Here is a 12528-nt window from a genome sequence, read left to right as displayed (position 1 = left end):
ATGAATCTTAAAATGTTGTTATGCTATGTAAACCAAGTCTGTTATTTGAGAAGAGTAACCTCTCCATGTCTGAGTATTAAAATTCCTGAAATTCTTCCCTGTGGTACATGCCAATCCTCAAAGATTTTACTGCATTCCTCCCATTCTTGCAGAAATAGTGTACTTTCCTGAAATTCCATTTCCCCTCAAGCCTTCTTTTTATATCCTATGCATAATCAGTCTCAGTTCACATCAGTGAGAACTTGATGGTACCATTTATTCTTCCACTATGAAGAATAATATATATCTTCTTCATTACTACAAAAAGCAACAATCTGGGTCTTGCATTCTTTTTCAAAGGCAAATCCAGATTGTGTGATTCTTTGCAAATTAGGCAGTCCAAAGGAATCACAAAGGGAAGAATGAATGTTACTGTTAATATTTTTGTAATTTAATATTTCAGAGAAGTAATTTCAGAAACACCATTTTGATATTATGTTTAAATTGACTGATAAAGCCAGGTCTGTCATTTTTGGATATCAGGTTACAAATATGTTTCATAAAAGCATAATGCCTTCTAAAATTACTAAACCAAAAATAGTCTCAGATTTTGAAGTACTGCAGCCCATGTAGAGATGTCTATATTATCCTGAAGAAATTAACAAAATGATAAAATGTTATGTTGTATAAATTTTTTACAAAGTCATATCTGTGCTTCCAGCTCAGAACTGAGAGAGCTCTATAAATCTAATGGAACACAGAGTTCGGAATTAAACATTGTCATTAGTTGGCCATTTTACATAAAGTTGAGTAATGCACAAAACCTTCACAGTACTCCTGAAATCAATAATTTAGAGCTAAGTTAGAATTAAAAATGTTCATGTTCCCTTGACATAAACACCCCTGTGGAATCAAATTTAGTTAAAATGTATAAGTTGTCAAGATATGCAAATGTAATCTGCGTATGTAAATGCAAAGGCTATGATCAGGATGATACAGATCTGCAGCATGGCTGCTTTTGCTTGGAACCTGTTTTAAAGTCCTATTAACTGTAACTACAGCAAACTTCTCTATATCAAGTTTATTAAAAATTCCATGATATTATCCAAACATGCCCTCCACATTTGAATATTTAGTTATGTTTATGCTAGCTAATATTCTAATCATTAATGGGAATGCACAAAGCAAATGGAAAGAAAAACTCTACCAACTTTCTGCCTGCAAAAGTTTTAATTGTTTGTTTGGTTAAAACAATTTTCTCAAAGGAGAGTCATGTCTCAGGAAAATATTTCCACAGTTTTCATAGCTTTTTTAATCAGATGTGGTAGATATTTGACTTGCTGCTATTATGCCCAGGTTTCCATCCTCTGAAACTTACCGAGAATTCTGCGAATTTTATTAAACATTTTAGTCTATTAAACAACAAAATTCAGTGCACAGAATATTTTATCAGGTAAATTCTGAAAATGGCCTGGAATATGTTAGATCCAACATAAATCAAACATTTAGCAATCTATACAGATATTGATTGAGCATTTAAAGTCAGTATATTTTTTTCTGTTGATTTAAAAAACGCACACAAACCACCCCAAATCAAAAAGGTTTTTTGCTTCATTTGTGGTTAGGTTCACAACTGCCTATGTCCTACAGCCATACCCATTTAGAGTTCTTTTTCTCATGGAAGCTTTAGTAGTCTTTATAAAATATAGATTGCCTTCGATACCTTGTCCAGCAACATCCCATAAGTTAGCATTTCCACATTTACCATGTGTAGATCTGGAGAAATGAGACTTTGAAACTGCTTTCTGTCCCCAGCTGATATTTAAATGTTTATATGGAAAAAAATCGAATAAGAGAAAGTGAGACATAACAGAGTTAGAAGTAGAACCCCATGTGAATGCATCTAATGAGCAATCTTGAAGAATTTACAGTGTGGTCTGTATTCAAACATAGAAGATTATAACACGTTATTCTGATTTGCAGCTGAGGTAGTGTAATGCTGAGAAATTAAAGGCTGAATCCACCAAAGATTTTAGATGTTGTATTCTCTACTGATTTTGAACAGTCTGCTTAACCCACATCCACTCCATGAATCTTGATTGGGTAGATAAGATGAAATGAAGGCTGAGCTGCTGAGACCTGCAATAGGTAGAAAGGTTCTGGACATATTCAGAAGCAGAACTTAGATATTTGGGAAATATTTGTGTTTAATTTACTAGAGTTTCTAGGAATTTATATTTTGCGTTTATTTTTATTATTTCCACAACAGAACGACGATATTCCTTTGTGGATTTGAACCTAATAAACTTTTGCAGGTCAGAGAAGACATTTGTGGCAAAGCTGTCAAAAAGCTAGCAATCCCTTGGGCCCAGGATCTATGCATTGTCTACAATATTGCTTTCTCTCCCAGAAATCAGAATCAGATACTGTGTCTTGCAAGCTGCCTTAATTGCCACAATAGCTTACATAAACACTAGAGTGTGAGGGACTTTCTTATTGTGTGAAAAATCTGCAATTAATTTTGATGTTCATTTGCAGGTCATCACCTTGTACAAGATTTGCTGATATTAAATAACTTCTCTATATTTCTCCTCAAAAAAAAGAAAAGACGAGTCAAAATCCAGCCTTCACTGTTTACGCTTGAATGATCCTAAAAACTTTACTAATTCCTTAGTGTCTACCTGACATTACCTGCTAAATATTCATATATATCAACAAACATCTTTCTTCTTCTGATTATGTCTTGGAATATTACCTGTTGCATTGGATTGAGTGAAATCAATAAATATGCATCTGACTTTATATCATTGTGACTGGGGATAATATTATACGCTAAAATTAAATAATGAAATCTAGAAATACCTAATAATACATTTTTCAATTTTAAATTTGCTGCAGCTTTATTAAAAATATAGGCTCTTTTACTGATTAAGTTCTGAAGAATGGAAGCATTTGAACTGGATTCAGTATTTCCCTTTCATTCCACTTCTCCTTTTCTTTAAATCCCTCCTACTCCCAATATGTTCAGAAATCATTTTACCAAGGCCTCCTTGATGTCCTTTATTCATTTTATAGCAGCCTTGTGATATGAATGTCCATGTTGTTCTGGCTATTTTTATTGAGAAAAATCCCCATACTTCTTCACAAACTCATGGCTAGTAAATAGCAAATCAGGGCTTTCTCACACTTAGAACAGAACTTATAATGAAGCATGGTTTGTTTAAGATACAGTGTTCAGGAAATATATTGCTTTTTCTTTATGTGATTTGCAATGATGCATGCTATGTCAATGCATATGAATGGAATCATAAATCTATGACTTTAACATGATAAAATAGGGGTTTTAGATCTTCGCACTATCAAACTTGATATGCCTATAGCACCTCTTGAGCTCTTCATCTGGAGGGAACCGTAGGAAAATACCTTGACAATGTTGAGAGCCTTTACTGATTTATTTAAATAAGAAATTCATGGATTGGGTGTTTCTATTAGTTTAAAACTACTCTTTTACATATATTTGGCCTCACATACCAGTCCAGATCTTAAAGAGTGTGAAGCTTATTCAGAGGCTTCCTTTCCCTACCAGATTTCTTTCACCCAGAATTAAGCTTTTTACTTGCAAATGGAAGAAAGTTCTTCAGCTGTTAGTTACTTAGATACATAGATTACTATGGGCTGTGGGGAAAGCTCTTCACTGTCACCAAGAGACTCCTTAGATGAATCCTGCTAGAGAGAGTTTTGAAGACACAGTCCTAACTGTGTTTATTAATAGAAATTCTGTATCTTAATGAATTTTATGAATGGTATGACACCCCACTATCTGGAAATTTGTCACTGAGAGTCTAATCCAATGGGATTTTAGATAACTGCTTGTGTTGGTTTGAAAACAAATCAGTGGGAGATCACAAGTCAAGACTGAAATTAAAAATAAGTGAAATAATACAAGGAAAAGCACTGACAAAGTCAGATACAACCTAACACCCTGTTAGGGTGGTGGTAGCAGTCCAACTGAAGTAGTCCAGTTGAAGCAGTGATCCTGTGAAGGTCTAGTCTCCAGCTGAAGATCCAGTTGTAGCTCTTGTCCTCTGGGAACCCAGTAGACAGGGCTAGCTCAGGCAGTTCCAAGGCCAGGTTATATCCACGTGGGAACACCTGGCTCCTCCCTCCTGGGCAGAGCATCCCACAATGGGATAAATCCATGAGTCATGTGGTGGGTCCCTGATGGCCCATTGCCTGTCATCCAGGGTGGGTCATTAGCAGCTGATAACAGCTAACGGCTCACAGCTGGTGGTAATAGAATACTTAACTACATCTATATTGCAACCTAGGACACTGCTAAACCATCTCAAAATACAGGCCAGCAGTTTCAACATACACAATCTGCTCTTTTTTTCCCATATACTTTTCAGTTTTTTGTCTTGGCAGGTCATTCCTTTTTGGATTAGTTAGCAACCGTTTCAGGAGAACATTTTGACACAAATTAAGTATATGCTTTTACTTTAAACAAATAGAACTATTTACTTACTCATTTGATGGGAGATTCTGCTCTAAGCCTAAACAGATCGGCAGTTTCTAGACATTTCTTGTTTTATGTCATCAGATGCAGCTGACATCTTTTTACTGATCACTTAGTGCAAATGGCATTCTGCCACAACTACTAAACCTAGATAAAGACTTCTAACTCTAGGATGCTTTGGGGATAAAATGAGGCTTTTAAAGCTGTAAGCAATTAGCTGAAATGTTTATAAAAGAAAGGAAAGTAAGTGCGCTGAACTTTTTTTAACTGAAGTATTTACATTTTCTAACTGACAAAGCTCTTTAATACTTTTTTTGTGTGTGTGTGTGTGGGTGTACCAGCTGTTCTATATGTAAAGTAATACTAAGAGTTTTCTGTGACTGTTAACCATTACAGAAATTCTTCCTTGAAAGGAACTGTGCCTTATGGTGTAAAGTCTGTCTGTCAGAAAGTTTGTTTTTTTAATGCATAGTGTAATTTTTCACACTATCTAACTTCAAGTACCGCATTTGCATGCCTAAATTAGAAAACAATCTCCTCCTGAGAATTCGGGTCTCTTAAGCATACCCTTGACCACTTAAGTCAGACACTTGATAAGAATCATCCATTAACTGCAAATGGCTGTAAGAGGAACTAAGTGGGTAGATGGGAGTATCTCAGCTTTATGTAAAACGTAATAAACCATACACACATATAAATATATATATGTATATACACCATAATTAGAATACTTTTTATTAATGTTTGTAAGTAATATAAGCATCATAATAGGGAAAAGAGTAATTGTGTAATATCAGATGAAAAAATAAAGAGTGAACCTGAGAAGAATCCTATATGGGCTCTACTGACTTAAAGAACACAGATTACAAGTCTAGTAACATCAGTAATTTGTGCAAGAGGCCTAAAATATTATGTATTGTCTGTATGTACTACCAAGCTTTGCAATCCTCTTTAAAGAAAGTGATCTGTATTTTCATTGTCCATTTTCAATACAAAAGACAATATTACTGACAGGGAACAAACAAATACTACTGAACAAATTAGTTACAGTATTTTCCTATTCCTCTGTGGAGGAAACATTTAGATTAACTGTTTCCAGGTGTGTGCTTTAGCATTATTGCTGTGAGAATTTGACTGATAATAGCAACAAAAAGTATGTAGAACGAGTGGCTGTATAATTTGTTATATCAGTCAAGCACTCCTAGGTGTTCAGTAGCACATCTCAATTGCAATGTTATGCCAAATGCTACGTTCTTTTGACCTCCAGAATAATGTGCCTAGGTGTGCAATAAATATTAATAGCCCCTTTAGTTTCCTACGTAATTACTTGAATCTCAAATGGATACACAGTAAAGGGCTGATGAAAATATTGGAGAACAATAAAGTCATAGTACAAATGATTTTAATTCTAAAACAAATACAGTTTACTCCGAGTGGATAAATTATAATGTCAGAGCTATTAGCATTAGGAGTCCCAGACATTCACCATCTTGTATTATTTGCAAAAGTCCTGAATTCATCCAGAATGCTTAGAAGGCTGATAATGTTATACAGAACTTCTAAATGGTGGGAAAAGGGATGATTATAAGTAATGCACTTTTATTTAAGCTAAAAGCCTCGCTGACATAGCTAACAGTGAGATCTTGCTTTCCCCAGATTGTCTGAAGATGAGGGATAGCTGATCAGCCAAAGGGTTTGGCTTTTTCTGTACTAAAGGGAAAAAGGAAAGGATGGCATCTTGCAATTCCCTGAGCTCCTACCTGAAGGCTGGTCTCCATGCCGAGGAGCACTGTGGTTGTATGGCCTCATCTTCCACTTGGCTCTTGACCTCTTTTCTCTAGTAAAGTTAAAATCAGGAATCTTGTTCCTTTGAAAAAAAAAAAGAAGGACTGTGGCAACCAAAGATTGACCTGGAAACTGTCCTAGGAGGACAAAGATGTTATTTAAGTATTGCTTGCTGTGTGCAGTCAGTGATAAAGTGTGAACTACCTATGCTGGGTTTTTACACTGCTCCGAATCCACACGTTTCATGTAATTACTCATAGTTCATCTGCATGGAAGTAATATAATGATCTTTTCCTTGCTGTTTGCTAAATACAAAATTCTAATACTTGTCCACTTATTTGGGTTTTCCTTTTAGTTTGGATTTTTTGTTCTATAACTGTCAATGCATATATTCTGTGAGGAATAAAACTGTTTGATAACATTTCTATATCTTTTCAAATCTGTTTCCCTCCACACATTTCTGTTTCAACTCCACACATTTTATCATCAATTTAACCATAAAAAAAAAGATTGAGATAAAATGTGCTTTTTCCTATTTAAGCTAACATATATAACACCTGCAGTCAGCAGACTGAATATATACTGAGTTATTTTGAAAAGATTTCCTTTGAATATCATTTATGGCATTCATTTCAGAATGTCAGACTAAAAGGCTAAAATTTGCCAGGCAACCTTAGTCATAAAATCACAGAATGGTTTGTGTCGGAAGGGTCCTTAAAGGTCACCAAGTTCCAACCACCCCGCCATGGGCAGGGTCACCTTCCACTAGATCAGCTTGCACTAAGTCTCATGCAAACTGGCCTTGAACACCTCAAGGGACAGGGCATCCAGAGCTTCTCTGGGCAGCCTGTTCCAGTGCCTCACCACCCTCTGAGTAAAGAATTTCTTCCTCATATCTAATCTAAACCTACCCTCCTTCAGCTTGCAGCCATTCTCACACTATCACTACAAGGCCTTGTCAGGAATCCCTCTCCAGTTTTCCTGCTGGCCCCTTTAGGTACTGGAAGTTTGCTATAAGGTCTCTCTGGAGTCTTCTCCAGACTGAAAAATTTCAATTCTCTCAGCCTGTCTTCATAGGAGAGATGCTCAAGCCCTTTGACCATCTTCATGGCTCTCCTCTGGATTCACTCTGACAAGCCCATGTCCTTCTTATACTGGGGGCCCTAGAGCTGAAGGCAGTGTTCCAAGTGGGGTCCCACCAGAGAAGAAAAGAGGAGCAGAACCCATTCCCTCACCCTGCTGGCTGTGCTGCTTTTGGTGTGGCCCAGGACACAATTGGCTTTCTGTCTGTGAGTGCACATTGCCAGCACATGCTGAGCTTCTCATCAGCCAACACTCACCAGCCCTGCAGGGCTTCCCTCAGTGCAGTTTCACCACAGCCTGTACCTGTGCTCGGGATTGCCCTGACCCTGTGCAGGATCATCAAATCGTAGAATCCTAGAACACCCTGAGTTAAAAGGAGCCCACAAGGATCATTGAAGTCAACCCCCGGACCCTGCACAAGACAGCCCCAAGAATCACATCATGTACCTGAGAGCATTATCCAAACTCTTCCTGAACTCTGTCAGGTTTGGTGCTCAGACCACTTCCCTGGGGAGCCTGTTCCTGTGCCCAACCACTAATATCTAATCTGAACCTACCTAACCTAACCTAACCTAACCTAACCCAACCTAACCCAACCCAACCTAACCTAACCTAACCAGGTTCATGCTGTTCCCTCAGGTCCTGTCACTGGTCAACAGGGACAAGAGAGGATCTTGCACCTGGCCTTATTGAACTTCATGAGGTTCACATAGGCTCCCTTCTCAACCCTGTCAACTTCCCTGTGGATAGCATACCTTTCTCTCAGAGTATGGACTGCACCACATAGCTTCTTGTATTACTTATTTGCCAAAAAACAAAGACTTCAACCAAACCCCAAAACTGTATAGAACACAGCAAAATATGTTATTAAACTTAGCAAAAATTAATTTCTTTCTCTGGAGTACCACCTATATTATTGGTACTCATGCATTGAAGCACTGGCTATGAATTTAGATTGCTAATGGCTGAAACATAGTTGTCCCCCATCTAATATTTAGATGTACTGAAGTAATTTCCATGCTTATATTGATAATACTATAAGTTTAATATTGATTATGCTCGACTGATTTAAGATTAAATTTATTAATTTATACCTGTTCATAAGGAAAAAGAGAGTTGATCTCATATAGGTCTGAAGACTGAAATGCAAGGCTTTCATACAGTTTTTCCTAGTTTAGTCATTTTTATCCCTACACTCTAGTTCTAGATACACAGTGTGAAAATTGGTGTATTCTGTTACAGTTACTTAAATGAATCACAGAAATCTGGGTAGCCTCTCTGAGTTGCTTTTTTCTAACTTTTCCTTTTACATTAAAAGCAAAAAGATAGCCAGAAATCCTTTCAGAGTTGAAACACCATGACTCAGCTGTCATTACTCCTTCCGCAGTGCATCATTTCCAAAAAATCTCGGAGAAGAGGAGGCCACACCCTCTGTCAGAGGCTGCTATGAACAGAAAAAATGGAATAGGTAATGTTAAAGTCAATGCAAACAGAACCTGATAACCTGAGAAGCCAGTTGCCATGCTGACAGCTACATTGGTTCTGATAAATAAAGGGGTCTTTGAAACTAACAATACCTCAAAGCCAAGTGGCACGAACTGGCTCATTCACAGTGCCAAAAGGTTGCCCCCTCCCTCTCTTGAGAGAAGATTAATAATTGAGCAGAGTGCTCAAAGTGGGAAAGTGTCCAGCATCTGAGCTCACCTCCTGCCTTTCTACCACTGCAGTGTGGATAGTGAGTCTGAAGCCAGAGCCAAAACTGTAAGGAAAGACCCAAGTTCCATATCCTGGCTGGATATCTGTGCCAAGGATTTGAAAAAACAAACACAGAACTAATTGAACCAAGATGCAATCCAGACCACTCAAGAGTTATATACTCTCAAGAAAGGGATGCATCTTATCAGCACTGGTCAGGCAGAAGTTTTGGAAGTTAACCAGTGTATAAGTCTTGCTATCATACAACTCACTCACTAGCATATTGGATCTTCCTTGCTCAGTGTTTTGTAGGCTGCTATACACTCAGGCATCAAAATATGTGAAAATATGTGTAAAATCCCCAGAAACTCATTTGCCCTGGAAGATTTCTACACCTAGAATGGATGAGGGAAATTTAAAGGAATGGAAACTGGACACCACAGTTGCAACAGAAAAGCTAAATATTTCTGAAGATCTGGTATTGACATTTTTAAATAGGTGAATAAGTACCTGTACTGATTATCTCAAAAACCTTCCCAACTTTCTGGATCTGGTAAATAAAATATGTCTAAGTTAATTACTGGGAAGTCCATTATAATTTTTGGTATTGCAATTTCCTATTGGAAGTTTGAGCTGTTTATTTGTTACTGAGGAGAACAACACTTCGAGCAACCCTCTCCATCAGATTTAATCTGATGAATAATGGTGTTATTTACCTCTCTAATGCACTTTAGGGTGAGGTTGTGCCAGCTAGTTCCTTGTTTGGAGTGTCAGTTTGACTTAGTAGTTAATCTTAATCTCTCTGAACAAGAGGGTTTTGTTTAATATTGTATTTGCTGATAGCCATGATGATATTGCAGACGACTGCTAATGAGATTCAGCGGTTGGGCATCAAGAAGGTGCTATCTTCAGAGTGAGATCTTATGCCACATTTTCATTTGCAAGTCTCTGATTATGTTTTTCAGACATATGTTAAAAATCCCATAGCACTCTGGGATTTGGTCAGCTTTCCTTATCTAAATTAATACCATCACAGACTTAATTAACACCAATATAAATATTCACAGCTGTTTGTATGATAGATCTGAATGTAAAATGCTGTGTTTGCATAAGCTGTTACATTACCACATACAATTTATTGCTTTTTTTAGGGGAATGCAACTTACATAAAACCAACCAAATGTAAAATTAAATTAAACAACAGATACTTTTCAAAAATTGCATTTTTTTAGTATAACAGTATATAGGATCGGTGTTAGTGAGAAACTTTTGCCAAATACAGAAAAAAAAGATGCAATATATTTTGCTTTTCATACACACATGAAGGGATATTGTTGCTGTTATTCATTAAAATGTAACTTGCAGATTACACCTAGGAAAAAGGTTAACATTCTTCTCGTAATGAAATGCTTACTAGTTGTTTGGAAAATACCCTTTTTATGGAAAAGTCTTCCAAGTATTTCCTGCATTTATTTGAAGTTTTCTTTCTTTAAAAAAATAGAATCAAAATTTACCTCTTTAAGGGAAAAACAACAACTAGAAATGAAATAAATCAACAAGCGCCAAGCAACGATAATCACTTTCTGGATTATCCTAGGAGTTATAACAAAAAAAATTACAATGTTGGGTAAGACTTTGCCATTATGTCAAGCTTAAAACTTATAACATTTCTGGTCATTCTCAATTTCATTTCAAGTCTCTCTCAATCAGAAAATGAGGAAAAGTAGTACTTTGGAATAACTTGACTACAAGGGCTTTAGACAGTAAGGAAAGAGTATGTAACAACCCTTGTAATTTAAAAGTAATAGGGAGAAAGGGTGATTTTAATCTGTATTTGCTGGAAAGCTTACCAAAGGGAAATCAGAGTGAGAAGCATTTAACAAAACAAATCATAATAAAAAAGCAATATTGAGATGGAAAACCCAAACTCTCAGAAATCGAAACTACATGCTAAATCATAATTTTATCCTTTTTGATCATGGCAATACAGCTGTTCTGATCATTAGATTAATTTTTTTTATCTCAGGCACTTCGTACAGTAAATGGATAATAGTTTTCAAATGGACAGCAATTCAGTATTTTTACTGAAGGTGTAAGTATGCTTACACTTTTGGAATCTGAATGATTCAATAATTAATTTATCTCCATACACTCCATGGTGAGGGAGAGATTGTCTTAATGGAGGAACTTGGATGGAGACTGAAAAGATGCCCTGAAATTTGATGTCAAACTCGATTCATGTAAGTCTGGATTTTAAAAGGAAATCAGTTTCCTAGAGGATTTGATGTTCATAGCACAGATCCATTGACTTTAATTGCAACTGGGAATACTTACTATTGGTGCAAACAAGACTCTAGGGTGTTAGTGTGTACACTGATTAAAAAACCCAGAAAACCAAAAAACCCAAACCGAAATCCAAATCCAAATTTTGCTTTAAAGTCACAACAAGTTGAAAACAAAATATATAAAGTATGCAGGTTAAATGCATTAACCACAGAAACCTTTTTCCTCCTCTTGAAAATTTTTGCTTATACAGCTTAACATACCTTCAGATAATTTGGTGGAAGGTTTGGGGATTCTTTCACCACTTCATTACACTAGCTGTAATGCAAGCGTATTCTCTCTCTACAGTAAATGGAATAAAATTCCTGCCAAAAGCATGATTAAATTCTGCATAGGGATGTGGACTTCAAATCATGCTTTTTTATGAAAAACCTTATATTATTTTCTTAATTTGTATTTGCCATCTTACTTCTTGATTTTTGACCATTAATAATCTCTGAACATTAATTTTTGATGTGTAACATCCTTCTTTATTAAGAGGCTAATTAAAATCATTACTATAAATTGTGTACTTTGGTACCACAACCAAAAATGTCTCACACTCTGCCACTTGAGCTGATTGAATACTAAGAATGTGCTCTCTAAACCAACATTCACAAGGGAGGGCACCAGCAGCAGATTTCACAGATATTTGCTGTCATTTGCATTCCTTTCAAATATTGGAAAAAATAATATTTTAGCAAGACAGGTTCTGTTTTCCTATTTTCTTTAGGTATGCCTATCTAAACTGCCTGTTTCTCAAAATTCTAGTTTTTCTAATTTTCATTCCAACTGCATCCTCCTAATGTGGCGACCCTGACTATCCCCTCCCTATACACATTTACTTTGATGTCTCCTCCCTTAGCTACTACTACCATTTTTCAGTAGTACCCATTTATTCCAATACTGCCCTAGAAGTTCCTACTTTATTTTTTTTTTGTTCAAGTGGTTCTTAACCTCAATATTTTGTTCTTCATATAATCTCTCCTACTTTCCTTCATTTGCTTTTTTTAGTGATTTCCAATTCCATCCTTATTCCTTGGGCCTCTCATTCCTCCAACCATCAAAATGACTTCCTAATCCCCCCTTCCCTTCCCTTCCCTTCCCTTCCCTTCCCTTCCCTTCCCTTCCCTTCCCTTCCCTTCCCT

This window comes from Lichenostomus cassidix, chromosome 1 (genome assembly GCF_008360975.1).
Source record: "Lichenostomus cassidix isolate B80296 chromosome 1, HeHo_3.0, whole genome shotgun sequence".
NCBI classification, from domain to species: Eukaryota; Metazoa; Chordata; class Aves; order Passeriformes; family Meliphagidae; genus Lichenostomus; species Lichenostomus cassidix.
Note: the sequence above shows the minus strand (reverse complement) of the source record.